At 48.2% G+C, this 27,234-nt stretch overlaps 1 protein-coding gene across 3 annotated transcripts in view; it reads left to right on the top strand.

Annotated features, from left to right (window-relative positions):
• Positions 1-27,234, top strand: part of si:ch211-45c16.2 (mitogen-activated protein kinase kinase kinase 13) — a 178,107-nt gene that overhangs the window by 66,974 nt on the left and 83,899 nt on the right. Inside the window, exon 1 of one of the 3 annotated variants that reach the window (XM_060930330.1) lies at positions 14,965-14,994. The exons of the other annotated variants lie outside the window; for them this stretch is intronic. The gene's annotated coding sequence lies outside the window, so the exon portion shown is untranslated. Of the gene's footprint in view, positions 1-14,964; positions 14,995-27,234 lie in introns of those variants that run through there. 3 annotated transcript variants of the gene reach the window in all.

The following is a 27,234-nucleotide window of genomic DNA, read 5'->3' on the forward strand; positions in this document are numbered from 1 at the left end:
AAAAAATCGGATCTGTGTCGTTCAGATTGTCAATAACAAATCGGATACAGGTCGCATATGGGCAAACAAATCGGATATGGGTCGTTTCAGGGTGCAGTCTGAACGTAGTCTAAAGCTCCGCTGCATTGCTTTCTTTAGGTAGACATTAGTCTACACCGACACCATTATCAGCAGGTAGGCACGTAGTATTGTGGCTGATGTACGTAACAGTTAACCAAATGAAAGAATGTTGACGAAAGAACATTAAACTATGCCCAAAATAAATCTGAGATGCTCCCGGAGATCACGTTACTTATAAAGCTTAATAGGCAAGTTATTTAGGATGGATTTTTCCTTTCAGAAGTTAATTCGTCAGCCAGTAGGTAGCATTTAAGTCCGTACGATTGTGTTTAATTTAATAGCCATCTGTCAGGCCACTTAAACTCAGGGTTTTTGTTTTTCTCCAAAAGAGCACTGAAGTCTTGTACGTGTTTCAGATTTTACTCATGCCTAAGCTTTGTCGGAAAAAGAAACCTGTTGGACGTGAGATTAGTTTTGCAGGGTCAGGTCCTGACCTCTGTTCCTATGACCGAAACAGGACGAGCTGAAAGAGAGCTCTCTGCTGATTTCAGTGTGAAACGGGGTTTAGGCACAGCAGTTCCACGGAAAAGGGCATGGTGGCATGTAGTCCTGCACCAGTGTGTGTTTGGCGGAAGTAAATCTGATTACACTCCCTTTTCTTGAGCACGTGTCCGACAGGTTGGAAGGGACGACCCATCAGGTGTCACTGCGGCTTAATTCCGGCAGCCAAAGAATCAGGTTTTCACCGTTTCTGTTTATCTCATCTCATCAGGCTTGTTACTGTAGTTTTAAATGCATTTGATGGGATTTCTCAATTATTTTTATTTTGCATTATTGCACACCTTCCTGACATCAAGACCAATTTTAACCTAAATGAATGGCACAGTAACACAGAGAAAAGATGACCATTTAAACCAAGCTAATCTGGCAATCCTGACTGTAAACTAAAACATGAGCTTCGTTCAAATTCAGTAAACTGACGTGAATGGGTTTTCTTTGAATTGTAAATGTTTTTGTGTAAACATACCAAATTGTTTGTTTGAAATACCTAACCCTTCAGCTGTATGTGCTGTATGTTCTTCAAACTTTTCAAATAAGTTATTAGCAAGCATGGAAGCCTAGGAAGGTAAGGATAGTTACCATTATATAGAGCTGGGTTGTCAGTTAGCATGCTGTACATAGCTAATCAATATCGATTGCACATGCAAGTGGATTATTTATTTGGCATTTGAAATATTTGCAGTGGAGCACCCTATACAGTCTCATCTCATTATCTCTAGCCGCTTTATCCTGTTCTACAGGGTCGCAGGCAAGCTGGAGCCTATCCCAGCTGACTACGGGCGAAAGGCGGGGTACACCCTGGACAAGTCGCCAGGTCATCACAGGGCTGACACATAGACACAGACAACCATTCACACTCACATTCACACCTACGGTCAATTTAGAGTCACCAGTTAACCTAACCTGCATGTCTTTGGACTGTGGGGGAAACCGGAGCACCCGCAGGAAACCCACGCGGACACGGGGAGAACATGCAAACTCCGCACAGAAAGGCCCTCGCCGGCCACGGGGCTCGAACCCGGACCTTCTTGCTGTGAGGCGACAGCGCTAACCACTACACCACCGTGCCGCCCCCGTTTCTGTTTATAACACACATTTTGATCAGGGCTTTGAACCAGAATTTTTTCCCTATTGGATCGTTCCGAACAGAAACGGAATTTTAACGTTTCCGGTTTTGGGTTCCACCATTAAATAGATGTTCCCGAACCGGTTAGAACAAAAAAAAATTCGTTCCCGGAACGGTTAATTACGTTCCCTGTCAGCTGTTTAACAAATGGCTATAAAATTATGTCTCTGTCTCATCCAGCTTAAGCCAAATGTAGGCTAATTCTATTACAACCTTCATTAAATAAGACAAGAAATAATTCAAAACAATTATTATTTCAAATGTTGGTGATTTGGATTCTCAGTATGTCTTCCCATCTACACAAACAGAAAAAGTGCCAAAAATGAAAGATAATTCGTTTAGTGTGTTACCAAAGGCTAGTCAGGCCCTATAGAGGGCTACCGCATGACGTCACCGCGCCGCGAGATTGTGTTAGGCGCCATATTGGAAGACCAAGTACACATCTATGCAAGTACATACATACATAAAACAAACTACACCTGAAATGTAGCCAGGGCCGGTTCTGCCCTAATCTGGACCCGGGTGCAACATCGCGCAACACCTCCCCCCCCCCCCCCCCAAAAAAAAAAAAAAACAGTCTAAATCAGGACAACCATCACATAACTATAACTATAAACATTTTATATCAACTATTTTAACTAAATGGGCTATAATAAATAAGCCTGAAAAGTAACCATTCAATGACGCAACTGAAAGCCTGCAGCCACGGCGGGCTGCCTTAAAAAGTAACCATTTGTCCTACCTTAAAACTCGTTTTGCATTTTCTGCCTCCTTTTTTGTATTTTCGACCCTCCGTTTATTTTCTTTCCTTTTCTGAAAACCCGATTTGTGTCCAGACATTTTGTTCTGCTACCAACGAACTAACTCGTCAGGTCTCGTCTCTCGAGCCCGCGATGAAGGGCAACAATTGATACATTTTTACAAACAGCCAATAAACAGCCAATAGGGAGGTTGCAACGTTCAGGCTCTCCTTTGCTCAGACACTCAGTAATGCACTTATCACATGGAGACGTGATAGTAGTCCACCTTCCCGCTCTCTCCATTCAGTCAGCGAACGTCACACAGGAAGTGAACCCCAGCGGGTCATAGAAACTTGCGCAGGAGAAGAATGGCTTTTTTATTTGTAGGCTACGGAAACTTTGAGGAACGAAATAAAAACCGGTATTAACCGGTTACCATTATTTTTAATAAGCGTTTCTGTTCCGGAACATAAAAAATAATAAAGTGTCTGGTTTCGTTTCTGTTCCATGTGAAATAGAAAAAGTTCCCGGTTTTCGTTTTCGTTCCTTGAACCGGTTCAAAGCCCTGATTTTGATATGTTTACTTTGAAGAAAATGTATGGATCTGCTGTAGAAATTTTTTTGTATGAACTTTCTAAGCTTGCCTTTCTGCTCTGATCATGCGGAGGAAATAACATGGTTGTAAAAACAGTAGTATGGGTTTTTATTTATTTATTTATTTATTTATTTTAATTGCACATTAAAAGGAAAAGCCCTTGCTTTTAGACAATCGGGTGGGTTTCCGAAAAGCATCGTAGCACTAAGATGATCATTAAATGGTAGCGCGAGCAGCACAATGAATGCTCCCCCTCTCCTAGTTACAATGGTGCTTGAAAGTTTGTGAACCCTTTAGAATTTTCTATGTTTTTGCATAAATATGACCTAAAACAACATCAGATTTTCACACAAGTCCTAAAAGTAGATAAAGAGAACCCAGTTAAACAAATGAGACAAAAATATTATACTTGGTCATTTATTTATTGAGGAAAATTATTCAGTATTACATATTTGTGAGTGGCAAAAGTATGTGAACCTCTAAGGTTAGCAGTTAATTTGAAGGTGAAATTAGAGTCAGGTGTTTTCAATCAATGGGATGACAATCAGGTGTGAGTGGGCACCCTGTTTTATTTAAAGAACAGGGATCTATCAAAGTCTGATCTTCACAACACACGTTTGTAGAAGTGTATCATGGCACGAACAAAGGAGATTTCTGAGGACCTCAGAAAAAGCGTTGTTGATGCTCATCAGGCTGGAAAAGGTTACAAAACCATCTCTAAAGAGTTTGGACTCCACCAATCCACAGTCAGACAGACTGTGTACAAATGGAGGAAATTCAAGTCCATTCTTACCCTCCCCAGGAGTGGTTGACCCACAAAGATCACTCCAAGAGCAAGGCATGTAATAGTCGGCGAGGTCACAAAGGACCCCAGGGTAACTTCTAAGCAACTGAAGGCCTCTCTCACATTGGCTAATGTTCATGAGTCCACCATCAGGAGAACACGGAACAACAATGGTGTGCATGGCAGGGTTGCAAGGAGAAAGCCACTGCTCTCCAAAAATAACATTGCTGCTCGTCTGCAGTTTGCTAAAGATCATGTGGACAAGCCAGAAGATTATTGGAAAAATGTTTTATGGACAGATGAGACCAAAATAGAACTTTTTGGTTTAAATGAGAAGCGTTATGTTTGGAGAAAGGAAAACACTGCATTCCAGCATAAGAACCTTATCCCATCTGTGAAACATGGTGGTGGTAGTATCATGGTTTGGGCCTGTTTTGCTGCATCTGGGCCAGGACGACTTGCCATCATTGATGGAACAATGAATTCTGAATTATACCAGCGAATTCTAAAGGAAAATGTCAGGACATCTGTCCATGAACTGAATCTCAAGAGAAGATGGGTCATGCAGCAAGACAACGGCCCTAAGCACACAAGTCGTTCTACCAAAGAATGGTTAAAGAAGAATAAAGTTAATGTTTTGGAATGGCCAAGTCAAAGTCCTGACCTTAATCCAATCGAAATGTTGTGGAACGACCTGAAGCGAGCAGTTCATGTGAGGAAACCCACCAATGTCCCAGAGTTGAAGCTGTTCTGTACGGAGGAATGGACTAAAATTCCTCCAAGCTGGTGTGCAGGACTGATCAACAGTTACCGGAAATGTTTAGTTGCAGTTATTGCTGCACAAGGGGGTCACACCAGATACTGAAAGCAAAGGTTCAAATACTTTTGCCACTCACAAATATATAATATTGGATCATTTTCCTCAATAAATAAATGACCAAGTCTAATATTTTTGTCTCATTTGTTTAACTGGGTTCTCTTTATCTACTTTTAGGACTTGTGTGAAAATCTGATGATGTTTTAGGTCACATTTATGCAGAAATATAGAAAATTCTAAAGGGTTCACAAACTTTCAAGCACCACTGTAAGATGCTCGTAGTGTTTTAAGAGGCTTTTGGGAAACTCAGTCCAGTGTGTTAGTGTTTTTCACTGGAATTAAATTTTTAAGTGTAATTTTCTCCCGTTTCACTTTTGGAGGTAACTGGACTATAAAATGTTGTAACTTCGCTGTGTTTCGAGGTGCAGAAGGGAAACTTGCTTTAGTTCAGGAAAACATGTCCTTTCCAGAACTATATAGAGCAGAACATGCTGTAAATTCACCCCGTGAAGGGATTTCCCAGGCTGCCAAGCATATCCTCTGGTCTGTAAGATTTTGAGGTGTCTCAGACATTTAGGCCTTCGTGGTTTGTGCCTGTGCTAATGTTACGTTTTTCACAGAATTGCATTAATCATGAAAAACAAAAGTTTCTGATTTCCCTTATTAAAATAAATGCATTTAACTAACGGACAGTTGATGGACTCTTTACTGTTGTTCAGGGTTTAAGGATCGGGCGATTTGGATCAATGATCAATCTAAAAGGCATAAATGTGCTTTGACTAACGCCGATGCACAAAATAGCCTGAATAAATGCTGAGCCTATCCAGGATTTTTGAACAAAGCTGGTCACATATTGATTGGAGGATATTAAAGCTAGACCACCTTTCAGATTTTTCAAATTTAGGTCATAAAAAGAATTTTCCCCAACACCCAATTATTTTTGTTTAGTGGACCAAAAGCTACTGAATTCGAATCACAGACTTCCAATTTTATTAGGTTTTTTTTTTTAACTGGAACAATTAATGAATTTAAGGCCACGTGGCCCTAAATTCTCCGCTATTTTTTCCTGCTTCACCATGACCCGATTCAAGATACTACATCATGCTTCGCATGGTGGGCCTTCCCCGTTCACGCAAGCCATTGTGGGATACAAATTTGAAACGGGAGAGAAAAATGAAGGATGCGAGTGTGCGAATGAAACGTGAAAGACCGACTACAGTAACGGAAAGAAGGTGAGAAGAAAAGACGTTATGTTATATACAAAGGAAAGGAAACGCAGGACCAAACTAATAAATATCGGCACTCAGCGAGCACCTCGGTGTGATCAGCTGTTCGTTTCGCAACAGAATGATTGAGCTGTCAGTGCACACTCGAAGGTAAACCTGGAGATGGCAGTAATGCAACACTGTGGATGCCAGCTGCCTTAAAACCCAAAAGAAGAAGGTAAATGTGCATGCACGCACACGGACTTCCTCTGTCTGCTTGACTGCGTGAAGCGAGCGATTTCATGCACGTTATTTGCTTTAATCCCCTCGAGTTAAATAACGTTCCAGTCACAGAATGGCCTGGGGGGGTGAGATAACAGAAATAAACACATTTCACAATGACCAAATTTCACTGATTTTTATGAAATCAAGAGGCCGTCGAGTTTTAAATTTAATTTGTATTATATCCCATTAGATTCAATGGTATTTAGGCATGTAATGATTCACCTAATTCACAATTTGATTCAATTCACTATATTGGGTCCATGATTTAATTTTTCTCATGATATTGTTGGAAAAAAAAATGAAATGGAAAATTTTACGACCCAAAAAATGCAACATTTAATTTATCCATTCTTTATCAACTTAAGTATTCCTTTTGTTAAACAAAAACCTTTGTTTTATATTTTGTTTTAATAATCAACAATAATTTACCCACATTTTGGAAAAGTTGGATACAAATATAATGGCCTGTTAACTAAAATATTCCTTTTATTAAAATTGGAAAAAGTTAATAAATAGCTCTTTTCTAAATAAACTTTACCTCCATTTGCTTCTCTTTCCTTTAGTCTGTAAAAAAGAGCTCCGATTTCTTGTTAAATTACATTAACAGCATTTAGCAGACGGTCTTACCCAGCGCGACATACAACACCTCCCAGAGCAGCCTGGGGAGCAGCTGGGGTTTAGGGGCCTTGCTCAAGAGCACTTCAGCCATTCTTGCTGGTCCAGGGAATGAAACCGGTGACTTGTTGGTCCCAAAGCTGCTTCTCAAACCATTAGGCTATGGTGTGCCGCCCCCCCCCCCCATAAATCTATTTGTACAATCATACAGCAGCTCTTTCCCATTTTAGATCTGTGTTTTTGCGGCATTAGAACTGTGTTACTTCCGCCTAGGGTGAAGCCTCGTGTATTCTTGCTATTAATTTAAACCCCCTCTACTGTCTAAACAACACAATTACAGCGAATAAAACTAAGGTTACACAGCTTGATGATAATCGTGATTTATTTATTTCATCGATTCAAAATCATAAATTTGTATCGCGATTTATCATTGCAGTATATATCGTTTCATGCTTAGTGGTATTTTCGCAAATCGAATCGTTGCCTGATGAATCGAAATCAGATGATGGGTGGAAGCCTGAGATTTACACCCATGGTTATTGTCAATGTTTCATAATTGAGACATCTTGTTTAATTGCAGTTCCTCATTACCCTCACAGCTTGGATTGAAACACAAGTGGAGCTTTTTTATTTTTATTTATTTTTTTTATTTTTTTTTTGCTGACTAGTTTTGAAGTTCTGTCTTGAATAACAATTTGCTGAACATAAATGTAGTTAAAAGCATGCACAGGTTTCTTCAAGGTAGAAATGTAGATTATATGAATATGCAAATTGGAATTTGCATATTTCAACATGATTTTGGTTGTGTCATGCGTTAATGTTTCAGTTAGTGGGTTTATTTATTTATTTATTTTTAAAGCTTGAAAGACTGCTCTACACCCAGTGCAGGGATAATTTTCAATCTGCACACACAAGATAATTTAGTTGGAAGACTTCAGTAATTACTAAAATAACACATCTCATGTTTAAATGTGACTTTTAAATAGAGTTAGCTGTTGTATTAAAAGCCTGGCAATTTGCTCAGACGCTCCGATTTTATTCTAACTTTAATTTCAGCCGCAGTCTGTGCAAGTAAACAAAAATGGACAAATAAGTACACATGTATTAGGCTTGATGGTGCTCTGCTGCACTGATGAACCTCCCAGATGTTTGTATAAGAGAACAGCATCCTTTTGTTTGGCATTTAAGTATTTACATAAAACTAGTGTCGATTCAAGAATGAATAACATTGACGGAATATATTGTTAATTTTGTGCGGCGTTGTGATGAGCTTTTACTTTTAAGCATTTTTTAATGTTGTGTGATGCAAAACACCAAACTCATACATGTCTTTTTTTTTTTGTTTTTTTGTTTTTTTTAGTGATATTCGTCACCAGACTGTGTGTTTTGTTGTTGGTTCAGTCAGCTTAAAACTCATGATTCCCACCGAGTGGTCGAATCTCTCATGTTTTGATTTGATTTTCCCAATAAAATCAGCTGAATGCTTTGCGATAGATAGATAGATAGATAGATAGATAGATAGATAGATAGATAGATAGATAGATAGATAGATAGATAGAGCATGTGATATCCTTTTTATATTAAGGAGGTTGATTTTTCAGAGATTTTGAAAAAAAATATATGAATTAATTTATCACACTATTTATTTTCATTTGGCATTGCACTATACAAGTTACTAGCAGGTTGCCTGGGTTTTGCAAAATTCTGAGTTGTCCACAGACTTCCGTGTCAAATTTGGTGAAGATCTGTCGAGAAATGGTGACGTTAACCGAAGACAAACAAAAATCCAAGCATCCGCCACCCGGGGACCCCCTAGGGCCCAAATATGGAATTTCTGCATTCTGGCAAATTGTGGCTTTCTCTTGTACCTATGTGCCAAGTGTAGTGAAGATCTGTCGTGAGTTTGTGTTGTTAAATATAATGTAAAAGGCATTGAGGGAGGGGGTGCGTGGATCTTGTGCCCCCCAGGGACCTCCCTGGGGCCCGTACATGAATTTTTTTTTTTTTTTTTTTAATGTGTGATCCCTCACCGAATCCAGGGACACATGTCGGCCGAAACAAATCTGAGATAATCGCAAAAGAAGCTTTTTTTTTTTTTCGAAATTTGTGATTTTTGGTTTTTTCCAATGTGCAAGTTGAGATCTTGAAGAATGCAATCAGTATTTCAGATAATAGATTGTTTTGTTGGAAAAGCATACATTTTTTGTTGCAAATTGTCTCGTTTTTGTCAGGACTGTAGCCTGCTGGGCGGGGTAAATTACCATATGGGCCATTCACATGATGATTTAAGTCTTTTGTTGTTTTTTTTCGCGAATCAGCTGTATGATACGGGCTGAGCTCGTGGCTACTTAAGCTGCATAGAGGCGTGTAATTTCACTATGGAATGAGGAAGCTAAACAGAGCACAGAGGAGCTGAAACACCGCGAAGCAAACAGACACACGGTATTTACATCGGAGATAACCATTTCTAGCAAAAAAAACCCAACCTCGTTTTCCAGATTGAATGGAATACTTGAATGATCAGATGATACACGGACCGTTCTAGGATTACATTCCATTGGAGGCATTGGTGTGTGCAAGGCGCCGTTTCTCTTTCTGATGGGGTAAGTTTTAATCTAAGGCTGTGTGGTTATTTTTGCATGTAACGGAGAGTGTTGTGGTTTGGTTAAGCCTAGGTCACAACCGGACGTACGATTTTTTGGCCGTGCGATTTTTGGCGTTTCCCAAATCGCTGCGTTTTTGTTTTTTTGTTTTTTGTTCACGGAGAAAGACGCGTGTTGGCCGTAAGTTTGTCTTGCAACCTGAAAAAAACGTAAGCGCCCGTAGAGTTTGTTTGACATGACAAAGAACCTCTGCGGCCGGTCTGCGGCTCGAAAATCAGCACATCACACGCGCGCTCTCGTGCTTTTCTTGCGTTTTTTGCGTGTAGACCGGCTGTAGGAGCGCGTACTGTACGGCCGGTTGTGACCGAGGCTTTACATGAAACTAGCGTTGTGTTAGTTGTGTCATCATCGTGCTATCTTTCTTTCTTACGGTGTGAGTAATTTTTCAACCACAAAACGTTAAAGTATACTTTAGGACTTATTTTTGTACTTCATAATTGTGTTGGGCATACTTTGCATGGAAGGAAAATTAACGTGGTGATCTTTGTTTACATGAAAGTAGCATCGTGCTAGCTCGTAGGGGGTAGGGCTTTCATTAATATCATGCAAATGAGCAGCATTATGTGCCCGCCCTACACCCAGAGTAGCTGAGATGGAAAACTTTGAGGGCGATTTTCTCCCTTTTCTGTTTTAAGAAGTATACACTTTCAAAAGGCCACACATTCTTCAAATATTGTCAGATCTCCACATGGAAGGCATCATTGGAAAGCTTAGAAACTGTACTTTCTGAATCTGTCAATAACTCAAAATGCCCCCGGGCCGACATGTGTCCCTGGATTCTGTTTTCTGACACACATCTCCAAAATTCCAGGTCATCCACGGACCTACTTGTCAAATTTTGGTGAAAATCTGTCGAAATGGCGCCGTTAGCTCAAGACAGACAAACTTTGCCGCTTATTATATAGAAGATAAGTGACTCTATATTCATCTGACAATGAGTGACCGTTCTTGCAACAGCAAAGTAAAACCAAACACGTATAAGGTTATAATTTCAATGATTGCTGTTAACATTAACCGCATGACAGGTGTCAAGTCTCGATATGTGACTCCCCTACAAGGATGCATTGCATTCCGTGGCAAGTCAAAATGTCAACAACGTCAATGCACCAAGCATGCCGAGTAGGCGAGTTTGACCCAAAACAGGCCGTATACAGTAATGGGATCGCGATGGATATTTATAATTTTAATATTTAGCCGCCTGGCGACTTGTCCAGGGTGTACCCCGCCTTTCGCCCGTAGTCAGCTGGGATAGGCTCCAGCTTGCCTGCGACCCTGTAGAACAGGATAAAGCGGCTAGAGATAATGAGATGAGATATTTAGCCGACCAGCATTTATACGCTGACCCATACACAGACGTATTTCACTTGGTAATCGTAGTGACTGCTAAAATTACAGACTTGCCCGTGTGGTTCGAGGCCTTTTTAAAGACCGTGCGTCTAACGTGCCACTCCACTTCTTAGTCGCCATTTCTAGCCATGTGGTAACGCAGCTCAATGACAGCACACGAAACATTGTCAACCCCTCGTCAGCCAATCAGATTACATCTTAGTTACGGCACGCGGCAGCATAACGGCTGCCTCTATTTCCTACGAACGTGTTAGTATCTGGCCGTTATTTAGCTGAATGAAACTTAGTTTCACATCGCACGCTGCTCAGTTTTGTACAGATACAGTGCTCAGCGTAAATAAGTACACCCCCTTTGAAAAGTAACATTTTAAACAATATCTCGATGAACACAAACAATTTCCAAAATGTTGACAAGACAAAGTTTAATATAACATCTGTTTAACTTGTAACGTGAAAGTAAGGTTAATAATATAACAGATTACACGGTTTTTTCAGTTTTACTCAAATTAGGGTGGTGCAAAAATGAGTACACCCCACAACAACAACTACTACATCTAGTACTTTGTATGGCCTCCATGATTTTTAATGACAGCACCAAGTCTTCTAGGCATGGAATGAACAAGTTGGCGACATTTTGCAACATCAATCTTTTTCCATTCTTCAGCAATGAGCTCTTTTAGTGACTGGATGCTGGATGGAGAGTGATGCTCAACTTGTCTCTTCAGAATTCCCCATAGGTGTTCGATTGGGTTCAGATCAGGAGACATACTTGGCCACTGAATCACTTTCACCCTGTTCTTCTTCAGAAATCCAACAGTGGCTTTAGATGTGTGTTTAGTCATGTTGGAAAAGTGCACGACGACCAAGGGCACGGAGTGATGGTAGCATCTTCTCTTTCAGTATAGAGCGATACATTTGTGAATTCATGATGCCATCAATGAAATGCAGCTCCCCGACACCAGCAGCACTCATGCAGCCCCACATAAGGACACTGCCACCACCATGTTTCACTGTAGGCACCATGCGTTTTTCTTTGTATTCCTCACCTTTGCGACGCCATACAGTTTTGAAGCCATCAGTTCCAAAAACATTTATCTTGGTCTCATCACTCCAGAGTATAGAGTCCCAGTAGTCTTCATCTTTGTCAGCATGGGCCCTGGCAAACTCTAGGCGGGCTTTTTTGTGCCTGGGCTTTAGGAGAGGCTTCTTTCGTGGACGACATCCATGCACGCCATTCCTCTGCAGTGTACGCCGTATTGTGTCACGGGAAATAGTCACCCCAGTTTGTTTTTCTACTTCTTTAGATAACTGCAGTGAACTTGCGTGCCGATTTTCTTCAACCCTTCTCATCAGAAGACGCTCCTGTCGAGGTGTTAACTTCCGTGGATGACCTGGACATCTCTGTGAGATGGTTGCAGTTCCATCTTTCTTAAATTTTTGTACCACTTTTGCGACAGTATTCTGACTGATAAGTAAAGCTTTGCTGATCATCTTGTAGCCTTCACCTTTGCGGTGTAAAGAAATTATTTCCTTTGGGGAATTCTGAAGAGACAAGTTGAGCATCACTCTCCATCCAGCATCCAGTCACTAAAAGAGGTCGTTGCTGAAGAATGGAAAAAGATTGATGTTGCAAAATGCTGCCAACTTGTTCATTCCATGCCTAGAAGACTTGATGCTGTCGTTAAAAATCATGGAGGCCATACAAAGTACTAGATGTAGCAGGGTTTTTTCTAGAAAAATTTAGTATGAGGGAGCGAAGCGGGGGGGGAGATGGTGCCGGTTGCCCCCCCCCCCCCCCCCCCCCCGCCATGCAAAGCCTTTGAAAAATGCTCCAATGGGACATTCTGAGGCTATCTGAGAGGGAAATTGTAACAAATTGTCTGTCAACATTGAAAAAGAAAGACGTAATCATCTTCTGCCCCGGACAGTCTTCGGCTTTCTTCCGCTTCGTGCCGTGGGATGACATCTTTAAATGCCCAAGTGTCAACAAAAACAACTCGCAAACTACTTCTGTCAAAGGCTCCCGCGCCGGTGGGTGAAAGGTCATTCAGTCTCGAGAAATCTCGCTCTACAAGTCAGCTGACCTTGTATGTAACCCACGTCAAATTTCGCGAGAGCAGCCACGACAAGTAAACAACTAAACAACATGGCGCCTCAGTCTGGAAAACGCCAATTCGGATTGTTTTTGCACCGTCTGGCGGTGTATCTACTATGATTGGAATATTTTTGGAGCAATTATAACGTATTTGATGATCAGACACATTGTCACGTAGTGTTGCTGGGATGTTTTCACGGAGTCGGTAAGGGGGCGCACGCCGAGAGTAAGAGGGCGCAGCGCCCCTGTTCCCCCGTTTAGACAAAAGCCTGTGTAATAGTTGTTGTTGTGGGGTGTACTCATTTTTGCACCACCCTAATTTGAGTAAAACTGAAAAAATGTGTAATCTAAGTTATATTATTAACCTTACTTTCACGTTATAAGTTAAACAGATGTTATATTAAACTTGTCAACATTTTGGAAATTGTGTTCATTGAGATATTGTTTAAAATGTTACTTTTCAAAAGGGGTGTACTCATTTACGCTGAGCACTGCATGGAAAATATTTATTTATTTATTTATTGGTCACTCATACCTCTTTTCCACCAAATCAGTTCCAGGGCTGGTTCGGGGCCAGTGCTGGTTCACAACTCGTTCAACTCGCGAGCCAGCTGAGAACCAGTTTGCTTTTCCATAGCTCGCGGTGCTAAGAGGAGACACGTCATTACATCGCTGTCTACATCATTATGTCGCTGTATACGTCAGTTACGTCGCTACGTTTGCATAAACCTTGGAGCGAATATCGAAGCAAAAACAACATGGAAGCAGCAGCAGCAACAACAATAATAATAATAATGGATGACTTTGCGTTTGTACAGCTGCTGCTTCTCGTCGCTTAAAAATGGCGATCTTTCACGGTCTTGTTATTGTTGTTGGTCTTAACAACTCCGCCCCCCCGCTGACGTAAGCAGTTCTTTCCTCTGGCCCAGCAGAGAGTTGGTGCTAGCCTGGAACCGGTTTTTCTGGCCCCAGAGCCAGTTCTTTGTCAGTAGAAACAGAAAACCCGGTTCCAAACTAAGCACTGGCCCCAAACCAGCCCTGGAACTGCTTTGGTGGAAAAGGGGCATGAGTGAAACATCACTGTCTGTAGTAGGATTTGCTGCCGCCAACCGGCTACTTTTGAGACCTCTGCATGTTTTACAAGGTTTCAGTTCAGATCTTCACGCTCTTTTTAATTTGATACACTACACGACACTATGACCGCCACTTTAAAAAATGGCCCATCGTTGCTCCATATATGACCGTTAACCTTCTCGTGTTTTCCAGCTGGGACATTATTAATGATGGCACGATGCAAAAGTGTCCTCCCTAAAACATTGGGCTAGATCAGGTGTCTGATTCTTGTCTTGGCACGGCGTTATTCTGGTGCATCCTTTCAAGTCTTTTGTCATGTCGTTTGTCACTTGAGCAGATCCGGGGGTTCTTTCTGGCTGCTGTGTTCTAGCCTTAAGGAGAAGCCGTGTACACTCGCGTTCTCTCTCGGTTTCAGTCATCGTGTTGTCTTTGGGCAGTGTTCGAGGCTGAAGCGTGCTGTGCAGCCGGTTATAAATAGCTGCAGAGAGAAACTCTTAAAGGAGCGAGGCACGTGCGTACACTTGTGCAAATCAGAGGCAAGACGCGCGCGCACACACATGCACGATGCATACAGCAGCATAAGGATCCTTTTTCAAGTTAAATCAAGTGCGCACACAAACACGCCACACTCTCTAAAAGCACTCCGAGTCAGCGTTGTCCTCTGCTCGCCACCTGAATATGTTCCCAAAATTTCTCCTCTGGTTGCCCCTCCCATCCCCTCCCCCGCTGTCTGTGTCTCCGCGCGTGTGTGTGTGTGTGTGTGTGTGTGTGTGTGTGTGTGTGTGTGTGTGTGTGAGAGATGCTGCGTCACGCCTGCATCACCAGGCCCCCTTCATTCATGAAATGTGACGCAAGCAGCACCAGCTCTGTTACCACCCACTCTTTCACACCAACACTGCAGGCTCTCTCTTCATCCATGCCCCTCTCTCTCTCTCTCTCTCTCTCTCTCTCTCTCTCTCTCTCGGCTGTTTTCTCTTTTGCTCAGCCTCTCCTTGAAAACCGACCATGCATCCCATCGCATTTATCTGTAAGTAATCTGTTGTGCTATTCTGTATTTGTGTGTGTGTGTGTGTGTGTTTGGAGAAGGTACTGTACCTTCCTGAAGAGATTTCTTTCCCTAATCTGGTTCTACAAAGGCTGTGTAAATGTGTGTACAGATACTTGCCTTGATAACCCACTCGTTAAACCAGGGGATGTGTACATGTGTAAGAAATGTCGCCCGTGTGTGCGCGCGCACGCATGTGCGTACTTGGGCTATGTTTGGCTCGGCCAGCGACGCCGAGGTTTGATGCAGCACTTCTCTTCCCGCTGTCCTCTACTGAAGGACAAGCATCACTCTGTCAATCTACAACTCACCCTTGTTCTAGTTATCTGTGTAAGAATTGAGGCGTGTGTGCGTGTGTCTCCGAAATATCGTTGAATACAATTTGCTGTGTCATTCATTCACAGCTCCATTCCTTTCTGTCTCTGTACTGAGGTGGAGGAGTGGAGCTCTGTTCATCTGTGCTTCCTCTGCTTCATGTTTATATAATGTCATCTTGGAGCGAGAGAGAGAGAGAGAGAGAGAAAGTGTGGGGGGGAGGGGTAGTCAGGAGAATTGGTCTCCAAATGACAGTTGATTTTAATATATTTTAATAATCAGGATAATCCGGAGTTAATAAATCAACTGGGCAGCGAAGAGCATATGATGAAAACTGATGGGTGATGTTTCTGAACAGTATCGCGTGGCAGAATTTTCTTGCACTATCAATATTCTATCCGATCCCCTAGCTAACACCACGGAGCCGTGCGTATTGGTGTAAAGTTTACTCATCTTTTCTTTATATGCAGCGTTTCATAGATTAACATTTACTCATGAGATGAAAGAGCATCATTACTTTGTTCCTGAGAGCAAGGTGGGGGAAAATACTGGATTATTATATGCAATGTGAAATGCACTTGTGTGTGTGTGTGTGTGTCTCTCTCTCACACGCGCTATATACTGATAATGCGATGAGGAGAGACTATCCAAGCGATTATCGTGCCGCCCTTATAATTGTCCATATACTTTTAGTTTTGTTTACGTATACGGAAAGGAAGCAGTTGTAGTCCGCTGCTGCTAATGGACACTTTACAACTATCGATTCTTCTGATTTATTTAGAAGGTTTTTGTTTGTTTGTTTGTTTTAAGAGCTCTGGAAGACTGGCTTTGGGAAAGGAGAGACAGAGATGCACAGAAAGAGCCTGAGCGAGTGACAGACAGATGGACAAGGCGAGACAGACTGCCAGAGAGAGAGAGACGTACATTTACAGGGAGAGACGGAGAGAAATGCACAGAAAGTGACAGATGCACAGTTAGAGAAAGAGAGACGGACAGACGGATTGAGAATAAGGCCAAATGCAGAGAGTGCGGTTTCCATGAGTCATATCGAATTCCGAATCTTGTCATGTTCTGAATAAAAGTGGACTATTATTGTGCATGTAAACCTGCTGGCAGAGGGAGACAGGCATGGAAGGAGACACAGATACACAGCTGTACAGAGAGAGGTACACAGCGAGAGATGTACAGGGAGCGAGAGGGAAACACCGAGAGGGAGACTCTCATGGAAGGAGACACGGATACACAGCTGTACAGAGAGAGAGAGTGAGTGAGGGATACACAGCTGTACACGGAGATACACAGCTGTACACAGGGAGAGATACACAGCTGTACAGAGTGTGAGTGAGATGCACAGCTATACAGAGGGATACACAGCTGTAGAGAGAGAGACACACAGCTGTACACAGAGACGCACAGCTGTACAGAGACACAGCTGTAGAGGGAGAGACGCATAGCTGTACAGAGAGAGATACGCACACAACTGCATGCAGAGAGAGGGAGAGACACGCGCACAGCTGCATGCAGAGAGAGGGAGGGAGAGATGCGCGCACAGCTGCATGCAGAGAGAGGGAGGGAGAGATGCGCGCACAGCTGCATGCAGAGGGAGGGAGAGATGCGCACACAGCTGCATGCAGAGAGGGAGGGAGAGACGCGCGCGCACAGCTGCATGCAGAGAGGGAGGGAGAGACGCGCGCGCACAGCTGCATGCAGAGAGGGAGGGAGAGACGCGCGCACAGCTGCATGCAGAGAGGGAGGGAGAGACGCGCGCACAGCTGCATGCAGAGAGGGAGGGAGAGACGCGCGCACAGCTGCATGCAGAGAGGGAGGGAGAGACGCGCGCACAGCTGCATGCAGAGAGGGAGGGAGACAGACACGTGCGCAGCTGCACAGACAGACATGCGCGCAGCTCCATAGAGAGAGACAGACGCGCGCAGCTCCATAGAGAGAGACAGACGCGCACAGCTCCACACACGGAGAGACAGACGCGCGCAGCTGCGTGCAGAGAGGGAGAGAGAGAGACGCGCACAGCTGCGTGCAGAGAAGGAGAGACGGACACGCGCGCAGCTGCACGCGCAATGAGAGACAGACGCGCGCAGCTGCACGCGCAATGAGAGACAGACGCGCGCAGCTGCACGCGCAATGAGAGACAGACGCGCGCAGCTGCACGCGCAATGAGAGACAGACGCGCGCAGCTGCACGCGCAATGAGAGACAGACGCGCGCAGCTGCACGCGCAATGAGAGACAGACGCGCGCAGCTGCACGCGCAATGAGAGACAGACGCGCGCAGCTGCACGCGCAATGAGAGACAGACGCGCGCAGCTGCACGCGCAATGAGAGACAGACGCGCGCAGCTGCACGCGCAATGAGAGACAGACGCGCGCAGCTGCACGCGCAATGAGAGACAGACGCGCGCAGCTGCACGCGCAATGAGAGACAGACGCGCGCAGCTGCACGCGCAATGAGAGACAGACGCGCGCAGCTGCACGCGCAATGAGAGACAGACGCGCGCAGCTGCACGCGCAATGAGAGACAGACGCGCGCAGCTGCACGCGCAATGAGAGACAGACGCGCGCAGCTGCACGCGCAATGAGAGACAGACGCGCGCAGCTGCACGCGCAATGAGAGACAGACGCGCGCAGCTGCACGCGCAATGAGAGACAGACGCGCGCAGCTGCACGCGCAATGAGAGACAGACGCGCGCAGCTGCACGCGCAATGAGAGACAGACGCGCGCAGCTGCACGCGCAATGAGAGACAGACGCGCGCAGCTGCACGCGCAATGAGAGACAGACGCGCGCAGCTGCACGCACAGAGAGAGACAGACGCGCGCAGCTGCACGCACAGAGAGAGACAGACGCGCGCAGCTGCACGCACAGAGAGACAGACGCGCGCAGCTGCACGCACAGAGAGAGACAGACGCGCGCAGCTGCACGCACAGAGAGAGACAGACGCGCGCAGCTGCACAGAGACAGACGCGCGCAGCTGCACGGACAGAGAGACAGACGCGCGCAGCTGCACGCACAGAGAGGGACACAGGCACAGCTGCATACAGAGAGGGACACAGGCACAGCTGCATACAGAGAGACACACAGGCACAGCTGCATACAGAGAGAGAGAGAGAGAGAGAGACGCACACAGACAGACGTGCGCAGCTGCACGCGCGCAGAGAGGCAGACGCGCGCAGCTGCACGCGCGCAGAGAGGCAGACGCGCGCAGCTGCACGCGCGCAGAGAGGCAGACGCGCGCAGCTGCACGCGCGCAGAGAGGCAGACGCGCGCAGCTGCACGCGCGCAGAGAGGCAGACGCGCGCAGCTGCACGCGCGCAGAGAGGCAGACGCGCGCAGCTGCACGCGCGCAGAGAGGCAGACGCGCGCAGAGAGGCAGACGCGCGCAGAGAGGCAGACGCGCGCAGAGAGGCAGACGCGCGCAGCTGCACGCGCGCAGAGAGGCAGACGCGCGCAGCTGCACGCGCGCAGAGAGGCAGACGCGCGCAGCTGCACGCGCGCAGAGAGGCAGACGCGCGCAGAGAGGCAGACGCGCGCAGCTGCACGCGCGCAGAGAGGCAGACGCGCGCAGAGAGGCAGACGCGCGCAGACAGGCAGACGCGCGCAGACAGGCAGACGCGCGCAGACAGGCAGACGCGCGCAGCTGCACGCGCGCGTCTGTCTCTCTGCGTGCGTGCAGCTGCCCGCGTCTGTCTCTCTGCGTGCGTGCAGCTGCCCGCGTCTGTCTCTCTGCGTGCGTGCAGCTGCCCGCGTCTGTCTCTCTGCGTGCGTGCAGCTGCCCGCGTCTGTCTCTCTGCGTGCGTGCAGCTGCCCGCGTCTGTCTCTCTGCGTGCGTGCAGCTGCCCGCGTCTGTCTCTCTGCGTGCGTGCAGCTGCCCGCGTCTGTCTCTCTGCGTGCTTCCAGCTGCCCGCGTCTGTCTCTCTGCGTGCGTGCAGCTGCCCGCGTCTGTCTCTCTGCGTGCGTGCAGCTGCCCGCGTCTGTCTCTCTCTGTGCGTGCAGCTGTGCCTGTGTGTTTCTCTGTATGCAGCTGTGCCTGTGTCCCTCTCTGTGCGTGCAGCTGCGCACATCTGTCTCTATGTGCGTGCAACTGCGCGCGTCTGTCTCTATGTGCAGCTGCGCGCATCTGTCTCTCTGTGCGTGCAGCTGCACGCGTGTCTGTCTCTCCCTCTCTGCACGCAGCTGCGCGCGTGTCTCTCTCTCCCTCTCTGCACGCAGCTGCGCGCGTGTCTCTCTCTCCCTCTCTGCACGCAGCTGCGCGCGTGTCTCTCTCTCCCTCTCTGCACGCAGCTGCGCGCGTGTCTCTCTCTCCCTCTCTGCACGCAGCTGCGCGCGTCTGTCTCTGTCTATGCAGCTGCGCGCATGTCTGTCTGTGCATCTGCACACGTGTCTGTCTCCCTCTCTCTGCATGCAGCTGTGCGTGCGTCTCTCTCCCTCTCTCTGCATGCAGCTGTGCGTGCGTCTCTCTCCCTCTCTCTGCATGCAGCTGTGTGCGCATCTCTCCCTCCCTCTCTGCATGCAGCTGTGTGCGCATCTCTCCCTCCCTCTCTCTGCATGCAGCTGTGCGCGCATCTCTCCCTCCCTTTCTCTGCATGCAGCTGTGCGCGCATCTCTCCCTCCCTCTCTCTGCATGCAGCTGTGCGCGTGTCTCTCCCTCTCTCTGCATGCGCAGAGAGGCAGACGCGCACAGCTGCACGCGCGCAGAGAGGGGGACACGCGCGCAGCTGCACGCGCGCAGAGAGGGGGACACGTGCGCAGCTGCACGCGCGCAGAGAGGGGGACACGCGCGCAGCTGCATGCAGAGAGAGGGAGAGCGCGCAGCTGCACGCTGGGAGAGACGCGCACGCAGGGAGACAGACATGTGCGCGCACGCACAGCTGCACAGAGAGACATGCACAGCTGCACAGAGAGAGACACAGACGCACAGCTGCATGTAGAGAGAGGGAGAGACGCGCACAGCTGCATACAGAGACACACAGGCACAGCTGCATAGAAAGATATGCACACAGCTGCACAGAGAGATACACACGCACACAGCTGCACAGAGAGATGCACGCACAGAGATGCACGCACACAGCTGCACAGAGACATGCACGCACACAGCTGCACAGAGACATACGCACACAACTGCATAGAAAGATACACACGCACACAGCTGCACAGAGAGATGCACACAGCTGCACAGAGATATACAAGCGCACAGCTGCACAGAGATATACAAGCGCACAGCTGCACAGAGAGATACGCACGTGCACAGCTGCACAGAGAGATACAAGCGCACAGCTGCACAGAGAGATACGCACGTGCGCACAGCTGCACAGAGAGATACACACAGCTGCACAGAGAGATATGCGCACAGCTGCACAGAGAGATATGCGCACAGCTGCACAGTGAGATATGCGCACAGCTGCACCGAGAGATGCGCGCACAGCTGCACAGAGAGATACACGCACACAGCTGCACAGAGAGATACACATACAGCTGCACAGAGAGATACACGCACACAGCTGCACAGAGAGATACACACACACACACACACACACACACACACACAGCTGCACAGAGGAGAGATGCGCACAGCTGCACAGAGAGATATGCGCACAGCTGCACAGAGAGATATGCGCACAGCTGCACAGAGAGATATGCGCACAGCTGCACAGAGAGAGATGCGCACAGCTGCACAGAGAGAGATGCGCACAGCTGCACAGAGAGATGCGCGCACAGCTGCACAGAGAGATGCGCACAGCTGCACAGAGAGATGCGCACAGCTGCACAGAGAGATGCGCACAGCTGCACAGAGATGCGCACAGCTGCACAGAGAGATACACGCACACGGCTGCACAGAGAGGTGCGCGCGCACGGCTGCACAGACAGGTGCGCGCGCACGGCTGCACAGAGAGATGCGCGCGCACGGCTGCACAGAGAGATGCGCGCGCACGGCTGCACAGAGATGCGCGCGCACAGCTGCACAGAGAGACGCGCACAGCTGCACAGATGCGCGCGCACACAGCTGCACAGAGAGAGAGAGAGACACATGCGCGCACACAGACACACACACAGCTGCACAGAGAGAGACACCCACAAAGAGCTGCACAGAGGGAGAGAGAGATACACGCGCGCGCACAGCTTCACAGAGAGAGATATACACACGCGCGCACAGCTTCACAGAGAGAGAGATACACGCGCGCGCACAGCTTCACAGAGAGAGAGATACACGCGCGCGCACAGCTTCACAGAGAGAGATATACACGCGCGCGCACAGCTTCACAGAGAGAGAGATACACGCGCGCGCACAGCTTCACAGAGAGAGAGATACACGCGCGCGCACAGCTTCACAGAGAGAGATATACACGCGCGCGCACAGCTTCACAGAGAGAGAGATACACGCGCGCGCACAGCTTCACAGAGAGAGAGATACACGCGCGCGCACAGCTTCACAGAGAGAGATATACACGCGCGCGCACAGCTTCACAGAGAGAGAGATACACGCGCGCGCACAGCTTCACAGAGAGAGAGATACACGCGCGCGCACAGCTTCACAGAGAGAGATATACACGCGCGCGCACAGCTTCACAGAGAGAGAGATACACGCGCGCGCACAGCTTCACAGAGAGAGAGATACACGCGCGCGCACAGCTTCACAGAGAGAGAGATACACGCGCGTGCACACAGCTGCACAGAGATAGAGAGAAACACACATAGCTTCACAGAGAGAGAGGTATACACACAGCTGAGACACACACAGCTGCACAGAGAAAGAGAGGTTTACACACAGCTGCACAGAGAGAGAGAGGTATACACACAGCTGAGACACACACACAGCTGCACAGAGAGAGGTATCAAATCAAATCAAGTTTATTTGTATAGCGCTTTTAACAATAAACATTGTCGTAAAGCAGCTTTACAGAATTTGAACGACTTAAAACATGAGCTAATTTTATCCCTAATCTATCCCCAATGAGCAAGCCTGTGGCGACGGTGGCAAGGAAAAACTCCCTCAGACGACATGAGGAAGAAACCTCGAGAGGAACCAGACTCAAAAGGGAACCCATCCTCATTTGGGCAACAACAGACAGCATGACTATAATATTAACAGTTTTAACAGGTATAACCCTCAACTGTCCTCATGGGGCCGTCCTTCACAGGAGCGGTGCGATAAAACTCCGACCAGACACAGGGCACCAGGATGGATCAAGCAGGTCCGAGGGGCAGAAAAGGCCAGCATCTCAATCCCAGGACCAACATGTAACTCAGAGGGACAGATTGGGGGGGAGAAAGAAAACACGTTGTTAGGTATGCCCTAAAAATGATAAGTATTAAATCTGTGTGGTAGGCTCGCAGAGACGAGAGTCTTTACATCAGGCATAACACACAACAATGGCATGTTAATATGGTAAAATATATCATGACCTGCTCTGGCTGGATGCTTGATTGGGTGATGGGAGCACACTCCTCAGCAATGATGAGATGCAGATGGGACCCTTAGGGCTGGCCAAGACAATTCAGTTACATTTCACCGGGTCTGGGACATGCGACAGAATGTCTGACGGCCGATTCCCTGCAGGCTATGATAGCCAGTCGAGGTCCCCACCGTCTCCACCAAAAGATTTCCTGTTGACTCCATGTAACTCAGAGGGACAGATTTGGGGTGGGGGGGGGAGGGAAAGAAAACACAGGTTGTTAGGTATGCCCAATGTCACCTGAATAAGTAGGAGCAGTACACAGCTGCACAGAGAGAGAGAGGTATACACACAGCTGGAGAGAGAGAGAGAGATATACACACAGCTGCACAGAGAGAGAGAGGTATACACAGCTGCACAGAGAGAGAGGTATACACACAGCTGCACAGAGAGAGAGAGGTATACACACAGCTGGAGAGAGAGAGAGAGATATACACACAGCTGCACAGAGAGAGAGAGGTATACACAGCTGCACAGAGAGAGAGGTATACACACAGCTGCACAGAGAGAGAGGTATACATACAGCTGCACAGAGAGAGAGAGGTATATACACACAGCTGCACAGAGAGAGAGGTATACACACAGCTGCAGAGAGAGAGGTATACACACAGCTGCAGAGAGAGAGGTATACACACAGCTGCAGAGAGAGAGGTATACACACAGCTGCACAGAGAGAGAGGTATACACACAGCTGCACAGAGAGAGAGAGGTATACACACAGCTGCACAGAGAGAGAGGTATACACACAGCTGCACAGAGAGAGGTATACACACAGCTGCACAGAGAGAGAGGGAGGTATACACACAGCTGCACAGAGAGATAGGTATACACAGCTGCACAGAGAGAGAGAGGTATACACACAGCTGCACAGAGAGAGAGGTATACACACAGCTGCACAGAGAGAGAGGTATACACACAGCTGCACAGAGAGAGAGGTATACACACAGCTGCACAGAGAGAGAGAGGTATACACACAGCTGCACAGAGAGAGAGAGGTATACACAAAGCTGCACAGAGAGAGAGAGGTATACACACAGCTGCACAGAGAGAGAGAGAGGTATACACACAGCTGCACAGAGAGAGAGAGAGGTATACACACAGCTGCACAGAGAGAGAGAGGTATACACAAAGCTGCACAGAGAGAGAGGTATACACACAGCTGCACAGAGAGAGAGAGGTGTACACACAGCTGCACAGAGAGAGAGGTGTACACACAGCTGCACAGAGAGAGAGGTATACACACAGCTGCACAGAGAGAGAGAGGTGTACACACAGCTGCACAGAGAGAGAGGTATACACACAGCTGCACAGAGAGAGAGGTATACACACAGCTGCACAGAGAGAGAGAGGTGTACACACAGCTGCACAGAGAGAGAGGTATACACACAGCTGCACAGAGAGAGAGAGGTGTACACACAGCTGCACAGAGAGAGAGGTATACACACAGCTGCACAGAGAGAGAGGTATACACACAGCTGCACAGAGAGAGAGAGAGGTATACACACAGCTGCACAGAGAGAGAGGTATACACACAGCTGCACAGAGAGAGAGAGAGGTATACACACAGCTGCACAGAGAGAGAGAGGTATACACACAGCTGCACAGAGAGAGAGAGGTATACACAAAGCTGCACAGAGAAAGAGGTATACACACAGCTGCACAGAGAGAGAGAGGTATACACACAGCTGCACAGAGAGAGAGGTATACACACAGCTGCACAGAGAGAGAGAGGTATACACACAGCTGCACAGAGAGAGAGAGGTATACACAAAGCTGCACAGAGAGAGAGGTATACACACAGCTGCACAGAGAGAGAGAGGTGTACACACAGCTGCACAGAGAGAGAGGTATACACACAGCTGCACAGAGAGAGAGAGGTGTACACACAGCTGCACAGAGAGAGAGGTATACACACAGCTGCACAGAGAGAGAGGTATACACACAGCTGCACAGAGAGAGAGAGGTGTACACACAGCTGCACAGAGAGAGAGGTATACACACAGCTGCACAGAGAGAGAGAGGTGTACACACAGCTGCACAGAGAGAGAGGTATACACACAGCTGCACAGAGAGAGAGGTATACACACAGCTGCACAGAGAGAGAGAGAGGTATACACAGCTGCACAGAGAGAGAGAGAGGTATACACACAGCTGCACAGAGAGAGAGAGGTATACACACAGCTGCACAGAGAGAGAGAGGTATACACACAGCTGCACAGAGAGAGAGAGGTATACACACAGCTGCACAGAGAGAGAGAGGTATACACACAGCTGCACAGAGAGAGAGGTATACACACAGCTGCACAGAGAGAGAGAGAGGTATACACACAGCTGCACAGAGAGAGAGAGAGGTATACACACAGCTGCACAGAGAGAGAGAGAGGTATACACACAGCTGCACAGAGAGAGAGAGAGGTATACACACAGCTGCACAGAGAGAGAGAGGTATACACACAGCTGCACAGAGAGAGAGAGGTATACACACAGCTGCACAGAGAGAGAGAGGTATACACACAGCTGCACAGAGAGAGAGAGGTATACACACAGCTGCACAGAGAGAGAGGTATACACACAGCTGCACAGAGAGAGAGAGAGGTATACACACAGCTGCACAGAGAGAGAGGTATACACACAGCTGCACAGAGAGAGAGGTATACACACAGCTGCACAGAGAGAGAGGTATACATACAGCTGCACAGAGAGAGAGGTATACACACAGCTGCACAGAGAGAGAGGTATACACACAGCTGCACAGAGAGAGAGAGGTATACACACAGCTGCACAGAGAGAGAGAGGTATACACACAGCTGAGACACACACATGTACACACACACACACAGCTGCACAGAGAGAGAGAGAGGTATACACACAGCTGAGACACACACACACAGCTGCACAGAGAGAGAGGTATACACACAGCTGCACAGAGAGAGAGGTAGATACACAGCTGCACAGAGAGAGAGACACACAGCCGCGCAGAGAGACACACAGCTGCGCAGAGAGACACACAGCCGCGCAGAGAGAGAGAGAGACACACAGCCGCGCAGAGAGAGAGAGAGAGACACACAGCCGCGCAGAGAGAGAGAGAGACACACTGTGGCGCAGAGAGAGATAGAGAGACACACTGCCGCGCAGAGAGAGAGAGAGAGAGACACACTGCCGCGCAGAGAGAGAGACACTGCCGCGCAGAGAGAGAGAGACACACTGCCGCGCAGAGAGAGAGAGACACACTGCCGCGCAGAGAGAGAGAGAGACACAGCCGCGCAGAGAGAGACACACAGCCGCGCAGAGAGAGAGAGAGAGACACACAGCCGCGCAGAGAGAGAGAGAGAGAGACACAGCCGCGCAGAGAGAGAGAGAGCGACACACAGCCGCGCAGAGAGAGAGAGAGACACACAGCCGCGCAGAGAGAGAGACACACAGCCGCGCAGAGAGAGAGAGAGAGACACAGCCGCGCAGAGAGAGAGAGAGAGACACAGCCGCGCAGAGAGAGAGAGAGAGACACACAGCCGCGCAGAGAGAGAGAGAGAGAGACACAGCCGCGCAGAGAGAGAGAGAGAGACACACAGCCGCGCAGAGAGAGAGAGAGAGACACACAGCCGCGCAGAGAGAGAGAGACACACACACAGCCGCGCAGAGAGACACACAGCCGCGCAGAGAGACACACAGCCGCAAAGAGAGAGTGAGACACACACAGCCGTGCAGGGAGGGAGGGAGGCACAGCCGCGCAGGGATGGAGGGAGGCAGGCACGCGCACACAGACACACACAGCTGCACAGAGAGAGAGAGATACACACACGCACACAGCTGCACAGAGAGACACACGTGCACTCGTGCACAGAGAGACACAAGCGCACAGCTGCACAGAGAGACACACGCGCACTCCTGCACAGAGAGACACAAGCGCACAGCTGCACAGAGAGACACACGCGCACTCCTGCACAGAGAGACACGCGCACAGCTGCACAGAGAGACACACGCGCACTCCTGCACAGAGAGACACGCGCACAGCTGCACAGAAAGAGAGAGACGAGCGCATACAGCTGCACAGAGAGGGAGGGGCGCGCAGCTGCGCGCACAGAGAGGGAGGGGCGCGCAGCTGCGCGCACAGAGAGGGAGGGGCGCGCAGCTGCGCGCACAGAGAGGGAGGGGCGCGCAGCTGCGCGCACAGAGAGGGAGGGGCGCGCAGCTGCGCGCACAGAGAGGGAGGGGCGCGCAGCTGCGCGCACAGAGAGGGAGGGGCGCGCAGCTGCGCGCACAGAGAGGGAGGGGCGCGCAGCTGCGCGCACAGAGAGGGAGGGGCGCGCAGCTGCGAGCACAGAGAGGGAGGGGCGCGCAGCTGCGCGCACAGAGAGAGAGAGATGCGCGCACGCGCAGCCGCACAGAGAGAGAGGCGCACAGCCGTACAGAGAGAGAGAGAGAGGCGCACAGCTGCACAGAGAGAG

Source organism: Neoarius graeffei, chromosome 9 (assembly GCF_027579695.1).
Source record: "Neoarius graeffei isolate fNeoGra1 chromosome 9, fNeoGra1.pri, whole genome shotgun sequence".
Classification (NCBI taxonomy): Eukaryota; Metazoa; Chordata; class Actinopteri; order Siluriformes; family Ariidae; genus Neoarius; species Neoarius graeffei.